The 16103-nt window shown below is 43.2% G+C and overlaps 1 pseudogene; it reads right to left on the minus strand.

Moving 5' to 3' along the window:
* Positions 1–7227: 7227 nt before the first annotated feature.
* On the minus strand, positions 7228–9823 carry LOC118650713 (annotated as a pseudogene).
* Between the last annotated feature and the right edge of the window lie 6280 nt (positions 9824–16103).

Consider the following 16103-nt stretch of genomic DNA (forward strand, 5'->3'; position numbering starts at 1 on the left):
AAACACCCATCAGCTGCCTCCTGCACACCCCCTACTGGGGGCTGAGCCGCAACTTGGACATGTACCCTGAATGGGAATCAAACCACAACTTCCCGGTGCATAGGCTGATGCTCAACCACTGAGCCACTCCAGCCTCGCAAAACTTACTTTGATTCTGTGAGGAAAATGCCCTCCAGTACCACCCATCCCCCACCCCCAACAAAGTGGGCTGATAATGTAAGAGAAGACAAAGTAAACAAATCTTAGGGGGAGAAAAGATGATTGAAAGCCAGAAAATGTAAGTTTAGAAAGAAAAAAAAAGGTAAAATGCTGACTTCAGCTAAAGCCAGAATATATGATGTAAAGTTCACAATATGCTCTATACAAAAACAAGAAAAAGCAATTATTCAGACTGTTCCAAGAAGCTTTCCAACCAATATAAAAAAAAATATTTATATATGAGACATTGAACTGTACTGCAAATAAAAAGGAGTCAACTTGTAAAATAAGGAGATGCACAAAAAACAGATGATCCTTGGAATACATGTTATTAGAGGGTGAAAACCAGATGTTTATTTTTTAAAAAAAAGAGAGTTCAGTGAAGCAATAAAGAACAAAAGAACTAAACTGAACTTTGTTATGAATAAAGGTAGTTTTAAAGTGCTAACAAAGCACTCACCTCCCCCTCTCCCCCCCAGAATATTAAGTAAAGTTGAAGAGATACAGCATTAATTGAACATGTTGCTATGGAAGCATTTTCTCCAGTGACAAAGAACACATTTACGTATACATATTCATGGCAGACACACACACACACACACACACACACACACACACACACACACACAAAATCATGAAATGAGAATAATGGTAGTGGGTTTCCAATTCCATGTTTAAGGAGCTTAAAGTCATCACTTGATTTTAATATCAAATAAAAAGCTAAACATTAGAGTGAAAAATCAACAACTCTTCTTGGATCCATAAGGGAGAGAAGGACTCAGGGCAAACCTGAGTTCCAAGTGGGAGAGACAGGCAGACAAATGCAGGGAGCCGTAGCTTACCAGAGCAGAGACTCGTGTGAAGAAACCGCTGTGAGGGTGGGTGTGGGGTCAAAAACCAGATCTGTGAATGCTGGAGTCACAGTGTGGACAAGTCTGAGAGTTAAGAAGTTCAGCAGAACTCAGTCCTAGAGCGGCCCCCTCAATACTGTGAGATTTACCTCCAGGAGCTCCACAGAATCCCACCATAAACATGGGAGGAAAACCTCTTGCTTCCTGCAGAGGGAAAGGAAGAAGAACCATTTCTAACTACATGAGAGCACTCCTGACAGGAATTGAACCGGTGACCTTTTGGTTCATGGGATAACACTCAACCAACTGAGCCACTCTGACCAGGCAGTTAAACTTTTAATGAATATTAATAGAAAGAGATTGTCTTAAAACAAAACAAAAACTGATAGACTTTTCATTGACCAGTTGAAGGGTGTGTGTTTTCTTCCTCTCACACCAGTCCGAGCAAAAACAATATGAGATCACTTACCAAAAAAGCTACTTTTTTGTTTTGGACGTCTACGTAGATTTTAATCCTGTCATATTGAATCAGCTTTTCATGAATCTTGAACACATTCTCATACCCAAAATTGCTAATAATCTTTACTAGTTACAGTTTTTCAGTGGAGCCAAGTCTTGTGACCATCAAAGAAATGTCTCAAAGAACTCCATGTCAGAAACACATAGAAAGTTGCAAAAGAGAAAAAGTAATGTCAATCATGATTTCAAGAAAGAATTTAATTCAAAATATTTTCTCTCTGGTCTTACACTTTCTAATTCATAATTGTCTACTTCATCAGCTCCAGTGTTCCTGTTAAAGCTGCCTCAGCCAAAACATGATACTAAGAAAGCTCCAGAAAGTCTGGAGGCCACTGTTTTAACTGCTTTAACCTGACTTGATCTCAATGTAAACTATACCAAGGAAGTAAGCACAACTCACTTAAGACTAAAGGGTCAGGTAATAACACAGTTAAGGTGTCACAGCAACAGGGTCATATAACATGCCCATGCCGTGGTCTTTATGTAAAACTAGAGGCCAGATGCACGGATTTGTGCACCGGTGGGGTTCCTTGGCCTGGCCTGTGCCCTCTCACAATCCGGGACCCCTCAGAGGATGTCCAACTGCCAGCTTCGGCCAATCCTTGCAGGCCAAGCCAAGGGACCCCACCAGTGCATGAATCTGTATACCGGGCCTCTAGTATGAATATAAGATCTTTGGTTAATCTCTTTCTGCCCTCTCCCCTCCCCCCTTCATCTGAGATTCATCAGTCTGTTCCATGTTTCCATGCTTGTGGTTTCCGCTCCTGCGTTGAGTGTCTACCCCCCTGGTGGTCAGTGCACATCATAGCTAATATGATTACAAACTTTAAAATTTTAAAATTACAAATTTTAAGCCAGAGTTTTCAGTTGTGCAATACAACTAGAGGGTCAGCCAGTTGGCTGGTTCCTTAGGCTTTTATATATATAGATGGCAGAGTTTATTGTGATAGGTTTATAAATGACTGTAGTGTGTTATATCAGCTTTGGAGATCTAAGGTCACTTACATTTTGTTTTAATTTATTCAATTCCATGAGGGCCCTGGCTGGTGTGGTTCAGTGGTTAGAGTGTCCGCTCATGCACTAAAGGGTTGCAGGTTCGATTCCCCATCAAGGGCATGTACCTGGGTTTCAAGTTCAATTCCCAGCCCGGTAGGGGTGATTAGAGGAGGAAACCAATCAATGTGGCTCTCTCACATTGATGTTTCTCTCTCTCTCTCTCTCTCTCTCTCTCTCTCTCTCTCTCTCTCTCCCTCCCTCCCTCCCACTCTCTCTAAAAATTGATGGGGGGTGGGGGGGTGAATATCTTCAGATGAGGATTAACAAAACAAAGAAACAAACAAAAATTCCATGAGGGAAATTGTATTATCTAGCAGTATCTCTAAACTTGATGTTTATAGAAGGGTTTGGGATATATTCCTTTAAATGTTGGAAAATAATCTCCATATTCCTTATGAGCTTTTTACATTTGAGTCTTCCCCTCCAGGGAACAAAGCCAGCATAGGTATCATGCCAGGCCTCCCAGTCACAGTGAATTGGAACAATAAAACAATTACTTAAGCTGCAAATTAAAAAATCACTCTAATTTATAATTACCTTCATCTTTTGTTCTGCTAAGTTTCTATTTTTCAAAGTTCCAAAGAACTATATTCATGAGCAATTCCTCAAAAAGAAAACAAAACACCACACACACAGACACACACACACACACACACACACACACACACACACACACACACACACACACACACACTGCATCTAGAAGCTAGTACTGTGTGCACAAAAGGAAACACCCAGATAAGAGATTGACAGGAGCCTAAGCCGAGTGAACCAGTATTGCCCCAATTCTGGCTCTTGCTGCAGAAAGCTCATGCCATCCAAAGTATGATTTAACATTTCAAAACAAAGCTGTGCATGATTAGATCCAGGATAAGAAAAGAGATAGAACTAATAGATATATAGCAAGCAACAAGATCAAAGCATTCCCAAATCGTTTTCTGCCCCATTTAATTATTTACTCATTCATTTTTTAAGAATACTTATTGATGATGTACCTGATGTAAGAATGCTGTGGAATGCCCTGGTGCTGGTTGGAAACTTCAAGAGATCTCCACGGAAATTTGAAACTACCCTCCCCCTCTTCCCCATCCCCCCCCCCCCCCCACACACACACACACACACATTGGGCGAGGAGAAATGGAAGAAAGGGGCAGACCACTCCAGATTGGTAGGCAGCAAGCTGAAGAAGTAATGTGCTTTGTGTTCTGGGTGGTCACAAGATGAGCAGATCTCTGCACCCTCCCGCCAGCATTTTACAGATTTATAGAGAGGCCTTCATAGGGTTCAGTCATACAGTCCAGACAGTCTCAACAGCATATTACTCTCTCAAGGCTATGACCTTGAAAACTGCTCCTAGTGTGGAAACAGTGGGCAGGATGTACATTCCAAGGACAGGGGAACAGGGGAGGAGCCTCGGGTTGCCCAGAATCCTCCCAAGGGTCAACCAGCAGTCAGGTCCACTCAATGACCTCCTCCCACAACTGGGCAGGTAATAAGAATAAGAGAGATGGAGAGGGAGAGGGAGAGGGAGAGGGAGAGGGAGAGGGAGAGGGAGAGGGAGAGGGAGAGGGAGAGGGAGAGGGAGAGGGAGAGGGAGAGGGAGAGGGAGAGGGAGAGGGAGAGGGAGAGGGAGAGGGAGAGGGAGAGGGAGAGGGAGAGGGAGAGGGAGAGGGAGAGGGAGAGGGAGAGGGAGAGGGAGAGAAAGGAGAGTCCATATCCCCTATTACCTAAGGTTCAGTGTGGCTAAAACTTAAGTAAACAATTTCAATATATTAGTATAAATTCTGAGACAGAGGTAAGCACAGGGTTTTTCCTAAGCAATTTTGGTGGAAAGAGGGCGATCCCAAGATTTTCTGTAGGAGCAACTCTCAATAGGGATCTGAAGAACAGACTTTTCACCCAGTGATCAATGGATAAAAACCAATGGTCTTTGACCTCAATAAAGGTATATCCAGGCAAGGTATCTAGTGTAAAAACTGTGCTATGCTAACTTCAGCAAGAAAGAAAAACACAAAAACTGCATTTCCAAATTTAGTCCGCTGGGGACATTGAGTCAGGCCACTTAAAACAGACACAGAGTTTAATCATTCCATGGGGCTGAGTACTGTGTCTCTTATCTACTAATCTAAAATTGAATTCCCTGTTTAGCTATGACATAAAGGCTATTTATAGGCACTTTAAAAAAAAAAAAAAAGAAGAAGAAGAAGAAGAAAAGAAAACTAAAAAGTTTAAGCCCTGGGCACATTTTCTAAACCAAAAAACGATGAGAAGAAAGCGACATCTAATGGCTGGTTACTTCAAAACAAGTCCAGTTGCTCTCCAAAACTTAAGGGACTAGGAAAGAGAGACTGATAGAAATCATCACACAAAGACAGCCTCAAAAGTCATCCTGAAAAGTCAAAAATGTCATCCAGCCATCTGGAAATTAGTTCAATGCATTCAATCTAATGTGCTGAGCTGCAGAAAGTTCGACCAAAAGGCATTCCAAAGATTAACCATAAACAGCTTACATGCTTTTAGACTCCTCATAAGATTTTTCTTCTCGTTGTGAAAAAAATAATAACAATAAACATTTATGTACTGCAAACAAGTACCAGACCCTCTTCTAAGGGCCTCATATATATTAACTCATTTAAAGATGTTTTTACACAATCTACAACATTGACGCGAATGAATAAACCGTAATTCTATTAGAATCCCTAAAGGTCAAAGTAGGAATAAATCAATGTTTTCAAAGACAAGAATAATAAATGGATTTAATTACTTCTTAGAAGAGAACCACAAAGGAATCTAAGACCTCATTATTTATATATTGGTCCTCAAAAGTTGTTGAAAATTCTATCCCATAAGAGGAAATGCAGCATTTTTACTTGTTCTTAGTTCTTTCCTTTTGTTCTTTGCTTTCTTATCTTGCTCATCTGTGAAAAGTATTTTTTCCAAATTTCTTTATCCCATATTGAATTTTACCAGTACTTGATAGGCTTATAAGGTATGGTTCCAAAAAGTTTCTCTTTTCAAATATCATTTCTCTAATTCTAGAAACAGTTTCCAGGTGAATGGTAGAACTGGGCTTAGTAGGCAAATAGCCAGGCCAATACCAAGAATGCATATATGATTCACAATACATGTTTACTCTATAGCAAAATATCTACAGATGAAAATTAGACTATAAGCATTGTTCTGTTCTGCCTACTAAAGGAAGATGTTTTAAATGTGTTGAACACCTTAATTAGCTAAATATCGACCAATATAAACTGCTCCTAAATCCAAATGTAGTTTTATTTCTCATAAAAATAGTAGATATCATATTTGTCCTCACGTATAGTCTAGCCTATACATAAATTCCATTTGAGAGATAGCTTCGGGATACAAGCTCATTACAGGATATTTTTTGGTAATAACCATTCCTTTGCAACTAATAAAAAAAGACATTAATTTACCTTCTAAGAACTCATAATTTGTTCTGAAGCATCTTTTGTTGTTATGTATACCATTCTCGCCCTTGAAGGCCGCACAGGTACCGATTGGCAATGACTGATCTCCTGATTTTTGAATGTATCTTTGCTACATGCAAAAGCTTTTTCTCTCTTTTGTAGTGGTCAGAACTGAAAAACATAGGTTACATAACTTTACCAAAATGCACAAAACCCTTTGCTTACATGTTTTCAATCAAGAAAAGATTCTTTTAGGAACCAAAACTCTACATGATCCAATTGCCTTTTCTTACAAATTGATGTATTTTTTCACAGAATATGTTAAATATATTTAACATTTATGCATAATGTATTTTTCACAGAATATGTTAAACCCATCCATTAACCAACCTGGTAATCCCCAGCTCCTTCCAAATCTCTTAAAGGAGCTGGTCATTTTGTAGTCCTTAGTACAAAAGGAACACATATCTTACGCATATAACAGAGGAAGGAGAGTTCAATGGGTCCACTGCTGAATAGACAAAGTTCTGACCCATATTATTTACTAGTGACTTCCAAGTGTGTGAGCAGGAATATTCTTTATTTCTCTCAAAGAACTAGAAGAGAAAAGGAGTATTGGTAATTTTTCTTGTATGCCTGTTAGGAAGAAGAAATGTTTCAGTTAAGCTTCTGACTCTGAAAAAAAGAGCGCGCTGCCCTGACCAGTTTGGCTCAGTGGAGAGAGCATCGGCCTGCGGACTAAAGGTTCCCAGGTTCGATTCCAGTCAAGGGCATGTACCTTGGTTGCGGGCGCATCCCCAGTGGGGATGTGCAGGAGGCAGCTGATCAATGTTTCTTTCTCATTGATGTTTCTCTCTCATCGATGTTTCTAATTTTCTATCCCTCTCCCTTCCTCTCTAAAAAATCAATAAAATATATTTTTTTAAAAAAAAATTTTTTCAATGATAAACCTACAAAATTCCCCCTCTGTATAATCCCCAAACTTCACAATTCTAGACACTGGAATATATTTCTCAATTTCTTCCCAAGTAAGGTTCTCTTCATCCTTCCCTAGGAAGCTCCCAGTCTTCAAGCTTTGTTCCAGGATCGAAAAGAGTGCCTTGCCCTGACCAGGTGGCTCAGTTGGTTGGAGCAACATCCTGTACACCAAAAGTTTGCGGGTTAGATTCTTTTTTTCTTTTTGATTTAATAAAGGTTTATTTTTCAAAATGTACAGCCGGTGAGATCTGTTGTTCATGCATCTTCTCCAGCAGCTGGGGCATCCCCACCCTTGGTGTTTGTGGTATAAATCACCTGAGCTCTGTGCTTTGAGACTAGTTTAAGAAGCCCTTTACTAAGGAGCTCCTGAAGGGCTGCCCTGGCCAAGGAGCCGCGAATCTTCAGCCTCTCGGAGTTATAAGCTTGGGTTATAAGCTTGTAGTTGGGAATGTCCTTACAGAGTTTGTCATATGTGGCTTTGACAAACAAGACCAGGTTACTGAGCTTGTCCCCAACTTTGCCTTTGGACCAGTTCTTTTTGGCCTTGCCCCCGAATTGCTCACGGGGTCTTTGCCTTTCTTAGCTGACTTTCCAGCATCTTTCTCCTTCTTGTGGTCCTTGGGCGGCACCGCGGGACTCAGAGAGCCTGTGGGTTAGATTCTTAGTCAGGGCACATACCTAGGTTGCAGGTTCAATCCCCGGTCAGAGTGCAGACGGGAGGCAACCGATCGATGTTTCTCTCTCACATCAATGCTTCTCTCTCTCTCTCTCTCTCTTTCTCTCTCTCTCTCTCTCAATCAATTTTTTTAAAAAACCTCAAGTGAAGATTTTTTTAAAAAAGAATGCCTTGCATATAGTTGCCTCAATAAATGTTTCTTGAGTTAATTAATTAGTTTTAAGTTTCTTTCCAACTTCTTTCACAGGTCAATTTCTCTAGCTACACTCAGCCTGTAAATAAAGTAATTTCCATTTCACCCTTATATTTCTGGAGGTGTGGAGAGAAGCGATGCTGTTTAACTAAACTAACAACTGAGCCAGGCCTTATGTCAGGGAAAAGGGAAGTGAGGGTGGCTAACACAGTTTCTCCCAAGACACTATCTAGTTGGGTCAGAAAAGAGACAAGGCAGTATTTTGCCTGGTCATAAGAGGCCTTGGTTTTCACGCCATGAAATAAAGCCCTTGGTTTAGATGATGACTTTTCCACAAAGTGTAAGATAAAAACAAAGGGCTGTGGAAGCCAGGGAGCTTCGTGACATAACCAAGGAAATCTAATTCGCCAAAAATTCCTAGCAGGAATGCTTCTCATGGGAAAAGCACTCCGAGAGACTAATTCCCAAGGATTTTCTCTGTGTGTGGCATGGCATGGAGGAAGAGAAGGTAAACAGAGACGTGTGGCAGGAAGGAAATTCTGTGGATGAAAAAAACACACACACCAGGGACTTTTTAGTTGCAGCCATAGCGGTAAATTTCAGTAGACAAAAACACTTCTCAAACTATCTGTGGTAAACAACCAGGTTTGATTTTTATTTTTTTACTAGAGGCCCGATGCACAAAATTTGTGCATGGGTAGGGTCCCTAGGTTTGGCCAGCGGGGTGATCAGGGGCCCCTGCTGGCACCCGCCTTGGCTGGCTTGGGGCCTGCGGGCTGGGGGCAGCTCCTGCATTGAGTGTCTGCCCCCTAGTGGTCAGTGCTCATCATAGTGACCACTCATTCCACCAGTCGTTCTGCCATTCAGTTGATTTGCATATTAGGCTTTCATTATAGAGGATTTCCAATTTGTTGCTAGCTGATCTCTGATCTTAGTAAAGGTAGAGAGAGACATGATACTTCATCCCTAAAGTATGGAAAGTAAAGAGCATCATGAATGTAATATTATCTGGCTGCTGGAGGATTTTTTAAAAAATTTTGCAAAAACCCATTAACAGTAAACACACAGTGAAAAGTCTACTTACAAACTAACAAGTTAGTGCGCTAGAGCTTTATAGATGCTGGCAGAAGACATGAGATTCGCGAGTCAGAGGAAAAGGACAAGTTATTACTCACTACAGTAGCAGTGGCCAGAGTATCAGCCTTTGAGCCAGTTCCTCCAAGCCCCAATACCCACAGAGCAATGCAGAGAGAGCCAATGACGCCTGCTCCCACCCTAGGTAGTGTTCCAGCAGAGAAAACTTGAATTTAGGAAACCTGAATATTTTGTCATGAGAAATCAGCATGCCTGCCTTTGCCCTGGAAAGAGACATGACCCTTATTATATTGTACAGAAAGCATGCTGAACCTTTGCTCCAGAGGGAGACACTATCCTTATCTTACAGGGAATATTATTCGGTCCCTATTGCTGCTGAAACAAATTACCACAAACTCAGTGGCTTAACCCACACAAGTTTATTAGCTTGCGGTTCTAGGGGTCAGAAGTCCAAGTGGACAAAAATCAAAGTGTTAGCTGCTTTCCTTCTATAGAAGAATCCATTTCCTTCCCCCTCCAGCTTCCAGGGACCGCGAGGATTCCTGGGTCCCTGGCCCCTTTCTTCCATCCTCAAAACTATGCCGATGGAGCTGAGTTCTCACGTTGCCTCACTCTGACGGCCTCGCAGCCTCTCTCTTCCACTTTACAGGACCCTTGTGATTCATGAGACCCAGCCAGACAATCCAGGGTAACCTCCTTATTCTAAGGGCCTTCGACTGACTCACATCCTTACTTCCATCTGCGGTAATTCCCATTTACCCTGCAAGGAAGCACAGTCAAAAGACTTGTGGAATTCAGACATGGATGTCTGTGGAGGGGCCATTATTCTGCCAACCTCACAAAACTGAAAGAAAACCTGTTCTTGGCTCCAGAGAAAGACAATCTCTATCTTTCAAGGCTGTTAGCTAAACAAACATCCTTGAGAAGATATTCCAGAGCAAAGGGCAGTCAGTGCTTTTCTTCACAGGCAGGATATTCACGGTCAATGGTCCCCCAATACCTATCACAACCTCCTGCCCTTATATATTTGCATAAAACTGAATAAAGATTTGTAATTGCTTTAAACTATATATTTTTTTCATACTGTCTTACTTTGTTCTTTTTTTTTTAATATATTTTTTATTGATTAAGATATTACATATGTGTCCTTGTCCCCACGTTACCCTCTACCCCCCCACCACCCCCCGCTCATGCCCTCACCCCCCCGTTGTCCATGTCCATTGATTAGGCCTATATGCTTGCATGTAAGTCCTTTGGTTTATCTTTCCCCCTTACCCCCACCCTCCCCTACCTTCCCTCCAAGTCCCGACAGTCCAATCAATGCCTCTCCGTCTCTGGATCAGTCCTTGTTCATCAGCTTATGTTGTTCATTATATTCCACAAATGAGTGAGATCCTGTGGTATTTATCCGCTCTCCAGTTCCATCCATGCTGTGGCAAATGGTAAGAGTTCCTTTTTCTTCTTCCTCTTCTTAAAGAATACCTTTCAGCATTTCATATAATGCTGGTTTGGTGGTGATGAACTCCTTTAGCTTTTTCTTATCCGTGAAGCTCTTTATCTGACCTTCTATTCTGAATGATAGCTTTGCTGGATAAAGTAATCTTGGTTGCAGGTTCTTGCTATTCATCACTTTGAATATTTCTTGCCACTCTCTTCTGGCCTGCATGGTTTCTGTTGAGAAATCAGCTGACAGTCGTATGGGTACTCCCTTGTAGGTAACTGACTGTCTCTCTCTTGCTGCTTTTAAGATTCTCTCTTTATCTTTTGCTCTTGGCATTTTAATTATGATGTGTCTTGGTGTGGTCCTCTTTGGATTCCTTTTGTTTGGGGTTCTCTGCGCTTCCTGGACTTGTAAGTCCATTTCTTTCACCAGGTAGGGGAAGTTTTCTGTCATTATTTCTTCAAAAAGGTTTTCAATATTTTGCCCTCTCTCATCTTCTGGTACCCCTATAATTCTGATGTTGGTACGCTTGAAGTTGTCCCAGAGGTTCCTTACACTATCTTCATATTTTTGGAATCTCTTTTCTTTTTTCTTTTTCGGTTGGGTATTTTTTGTTTCTTTGTATTTCAAATCTTTGACTTGATTCTTGGGATCCTCTTGTCTGCTGCTGGATCTCTGTAAATTATTCTTTATTTCAGTCAGTGTATGCTTAATTTCTAGTTGGTCCTTTTTCATGTCCTCCATGGTCTCACTATACTTAATGAGGGATTCATTAAATTTATCGGCGGTTTCCATAAAATTCTTGAAAAACCTTATAAACGTGGCCTTAAACTCTATATCCAATCGTTTGCTTTCCTCCATTTCTGCCATTTGTGACCTGTTTCTTTGTCTCCGCATTTTGGCAGCTTCCCTGTGTTGATAGAGTGGCCCTGCGCGCCAGGTGTCCTGTAGGGCCCAGTAGCTCAGCCTCCCCAGTTACCTGGGGTGGATACTCTTGGTGCACTCTTGGTGCCTTGGTTGTTGTAGAATCACTGGGAGGAATTGACCTCCAGGCCAATTGGCTGTGAGAATCAGCTGTGTCTAAAGTGGGAGAACTTCTGTGCTGAAGACACCCTTCTGGGGCAAGACTTGCTTCAGTGGGGCTTTGGTGCTCACTGAGTCTGCTCCCTGAGTGTGTCCCTTATGGATCTGAGGAGTTGCAGTCTGGATGGTCCCCCTCTGACCACTGGGTACAGTGGCTCCTGGATCTAAGGAGGTGTTAATTCAGCCTCTGCCTGAGGCCACACAGCAGGAGCCACGAAGAGGCTCAGCTGTGAAGCAATGCAAGCCGCTGCGGGGCCTTGGGCCTTCTCTTGGAAGTTCCGGGTCTGCCTGGCTGGGCTACAGTTAGGTACATTCACATGCAAAAGCCTCTGCCGCAGCCTGGGTGGGGCGGGGTCTCAGGGAATCAAAGGGCGGATCAGGGAGCTATGGCTGATTCTCCGCCCGGAGTCGCGGGTCTCAGTGACCCGCTAATTGCTGCAAGCACCTCTGAGGGAAAGCCGCCTTCAAGTTCGCCCGCTGCCGGACAGACCAGCTTCTCCCCGTATGAGACCTGGGTCCCCAGAGACTTCCCGGGACCAGAGTTCAGAGCAGTCGGGAGCTTGTGATTCAAAAAGACAGCCGCGTCCTCAGGTGCCACCCCCTTTCCTCGCGCGCGCGAGCCACCGTACCTCTGCACTTCACCTCTGCAGCGCCTCTGGCTCTCAGCGTGCTTTTCTTTCCTTCTAGTTGTAGAATTTACACTCAGCCAGCCTTTCTGTTGTTCTGGATGATGTTTGCTCAGTCCTTTGCGGTAATTTTCAATTGTTGTGTGAGGCGACAATTTCCCGGTGTTTACCTATGCCGCCATCTTAGTTTCTCCCCTTACTTTGTTCTTTAAATATTACACCTGTTTTACTTTGTTTTTAAATGTTATACCAAGGCAACGTTGGCTTATATAGGTTCAAAAGGCTAGATAATTCCATGTACCTGTGGAAACTGGAATTATAACTCTTTTTAGCAAAAGTTTCCTAGTTGAATCAGGGACTATGATTCGATCAACCATCTTCAACTTGCAGAGATCAATGAACACTTTCAGAAAACAAAGCCGTTTAAACAACCCCACAAAGTTGGTTTGGTGGCCAACGCTGGAGGGAAGGTCCTTTTATATTTCATCTCAGTGATGAAGAATTTTCCATGTCAGGAAATTCTCCATACTTAACCTTAAATCTTGCTATTTGCAGCTTTAACCCGTCTCCTCTTAAAATGTCCTCAGGGATATCTCTTTCACATGATTCTTTGTGTCTCCAGAAGGAACAAAAATAAAAGCTTCTCCTGACACTCCTTCCTAATAAATTGTTCTGAAAGAAATCTACCCTGTTCCTACCCCAAAACCATCAAGATGATTCATCAGTAAATTTTAATTTTCCAGCGAAGATGGATTCTATCCATCAGAAGTTATGCTCGGGGCACATGGCAGTAGAGGGTCATCTCCTAACAAAACGAGCATACATGACTACAGTTTCCCAGCAGGTTGAAACCCAGTGTCTTATTGAATGTACACTTTTTTCTAAAAACTGTTAGCCTCATGCCATCCAAATGGGATTGTCCTGAATCCCATTCACTGTGGCTACCTGAGGAGGTCCATGGGGAGGTCTCAGTAAACAGAAGCCAGAAGCGGGCCACCAGCCTGCAACTGCAGAGAGCACAAGCAAGGGCATTCAACTGGAACAAAAGAAGTACAGAGGAGAGAGCAACTAAGATGGCGGCATAGGTAAACACCGGGAAATTATTGCCTCACACAACAATTGAAAATTACCCCAAAGGACTGAGCAAACATCATCCAGAACAACAGGAAGGCTGGCTGAGTGTAAATTCCACAACTAGAAGGAAAGAAAAGCACGCTGAGAGCCAGAGGCGCTGCGGAGGTGAAGTGCAGAGGTACGGCGGCGCGCGCGCGAGGAAAGGGGGTGGCGCCTGAGGACGCGGCGGTCTTTTTGAATCACAAACTCCCGACGGCTCTGAACTCCGGTCCCGGGAAGTCTCTGGGGACCTAGGTCTCACACGGGGAGAAGCTGGTCTGTCCAGCAGCGAGCGAACTTGAGGGCGGCTTTCCCTCAGAGGTGCTTGCAGCCGTTACCGGAACACTGAGACGCGCGACTCCGGGCGGAGAATCGGCCATGGCCGCTTTCTCCGCCCTCTGACTCCCTGAGACCCCGCCCCACCCAGGCTGCGGCAGAGGCTTTTGCATGTGAATGTACCTAACTGCAGCCGAACCAGGCAGACCTGGAACTTCCAAGAGAAGGCCCAAGGCCCCGCTGCGGCTTGCATTGCTTCACAGCTGAGCCTCTTCGTGGCTCCTGCTGTGTGGCCTCAGGCAGAGGCTGAATTAGCACCTCCTTAGATCCAGGAGCCACTGTACCCAGTGGTCAGAGGGGGTCCATCCAGACTGCAACTCCTCAGATCCATAAGGGACGCACTCAGGGAGCAGACTCAGTGAGCACCAAAGCCCCACTGAAGCAAGTCTTGCCCCAGAAGGGTGTCTTCAGCACAGAAGTTCTCCCACTTTAGACACAGCTGATTCTCACAGCCAATTGGCCTGGAGGTCAATTCCTCCCAGTGATTCTACAACAACCAAGGCACCAAGAGTGCACCAAGAGTGTCCACCCCAGGTAACTGGGGAGGCTGAGCTACTGGGCCCGACAGGACACCTGGCGCACAGGGCCACTCTATCAACACAGGGAAGCTGCCAAAATGCGGAGACAAAGAAACAGGTCACAAATGGCAGAAATGGAGGAAAGCAAACGATTGGATATAGAGTTTAAGGCCACGTTTATAAGGTTTTTCAAGAATTTTATGGAAACCGCCGATAAATTTAATGAATCCCTCAATAAGTATAGGGAGACCATGGAGGACATGAAAAAGGACCAACTAGAAATTAAGCATACACTGACTGAAATAAAGAATAATTTACAGAGATCCAGCAGCAGACAAGAGGATCCCAAGAATCAAGTCAAAGATTTGAAATACAAAGAAACAAAAAATACCCAACCGAAAAAGAAAAAAGAAAAGAGATTCCAAAAATATGAAGATAGTGTAAGGAACCTCTGGGACAACTTCAAGCGTACCAACATCAGAATTATAGGGGTACCAGAAGGAGAGAGAGGGCAAGATATTGAAAACCTTTTTGAAGAAATAATGACAGAAAACTTCCCCTACCTGGTGAAAGAAATGGACTTTCAAGTCCAGGAAGCGCAGAGAACCCCAAACAAAAGGAATCCAAGGAGGACCACACCAAGACACAGCATAATTAAAATGCCAAGAGCAAAAGACAAAGAGAGAATCTTAAAAGCAGCAAGAGAGAGACAGTCAGTTACCTACAAGGGAGTACCCATACGACTGTCAGCTGATTTCTCAACAGAAACCATGCAGGCCAGAAGAGAGTGGCAAGAAATATTCAAAGTGATGAATAGCAAGAACCTGCAACCAAGATTACTTTATCCAGCAAAGCTATCATTCAGAATAGAAGGTCAGATAAAGAGCTTCACGGATAAGAAAAAGCTAAAGGAGTTCATCACCACCAAACCAGCATTATATGAAATGCTGAAAGGTATTCTTTAAGAAGAGGAAGAAGAAAAAGGAACTCTTACCATTTGCCACAGCATGGATGGAACTTGAGAGCGGATAAATACCACAGGATATCACTCATTTGTGGAATATAATGAACAACATAAGCTGATGAACAAGGACTGATCCAGAGACGGAGAGGCATTGATTGGACTGTCGGGACTTGGAGGGAAGGTAGGGGAGGGTGGGGGTAAGGGGGAAAGATCAACCAAAGGACTTATATGCAAGCATATAGGCCTAATCAATGGACATGGACAACGGGGGGGTGAGGGCATGAGCGGGGGTGGGGGGGGTGGGGGGTAGAGGGTAACGTGGGGACAAGGACACATATGTAATATCTTAATCAATAAAAAATATATTAAAAAAAAAGAAAAAAAAAAAAAAAGAAGTACAGAGGAGCCCTAACCAGTTTGGCTCAGTGGATAGAGCGCTGATCTGTGGACTGAAGGGTCCCAGGTTCAATTCCGGTCAAAGGCATGTACCTTGGATGCAGGCACATCCCTAGTTGGGAGTGTGCAGGAGGCAGCTGATCGATGTTTCTGTCTCATTGATGTTTCTAATTCTCTATCCCTCTCCCTTTCTCTCTGTAAAAAAAAAAAAAAAATGTATTTAAAATAAAAAAAGGAGAAGTACAGAGCAGGAACCCCAACCATGAGGGGAAAGGGGTGTCCACAGAACAAAAGCAAGCATCGCAGGAGAGAAATAGTTCATTCTGAATACTGGCAAGTCCCCTCCTGCAAGCGGTCAAACAAGGAAGTTCTTGCCCCTTTCCCCATCTCACTTCCCTTCTTCCTGTTCCAGTTGCCCCAATCAGTAACACTGGTTGGCGAGATGGCAAGAGTGAAGGTAGCACATGGGCCATGTGCTACCACAGAGGGATGGAAAAGTCCTCAGGAGGGAAGGAATGTCGGTCCTCAAACTTTTCTCTCATACTTTCAAGCCCCACCCCAGGCTTAAATGTCTTCTGCACAATCCCAACATCTATTTCACATGCACACACAGACAGAAATTATGA

This window comes from Myotis myotis, unplaced genomic scaffold (assembly GCF_014108235.1).
Source record: "Myotis myotis isolate mMyoMyo1 unplaced genomic scaffold, mMyoMyo1.p scaffold_m19_p_3, whole genome shotgun sequence".
Lineage (NCBI taxonomy): Eukaryota > Metazoa > Chordata > Mammalia > Chiroptera > Vespertilionidae > Myotis > Myotis myotis.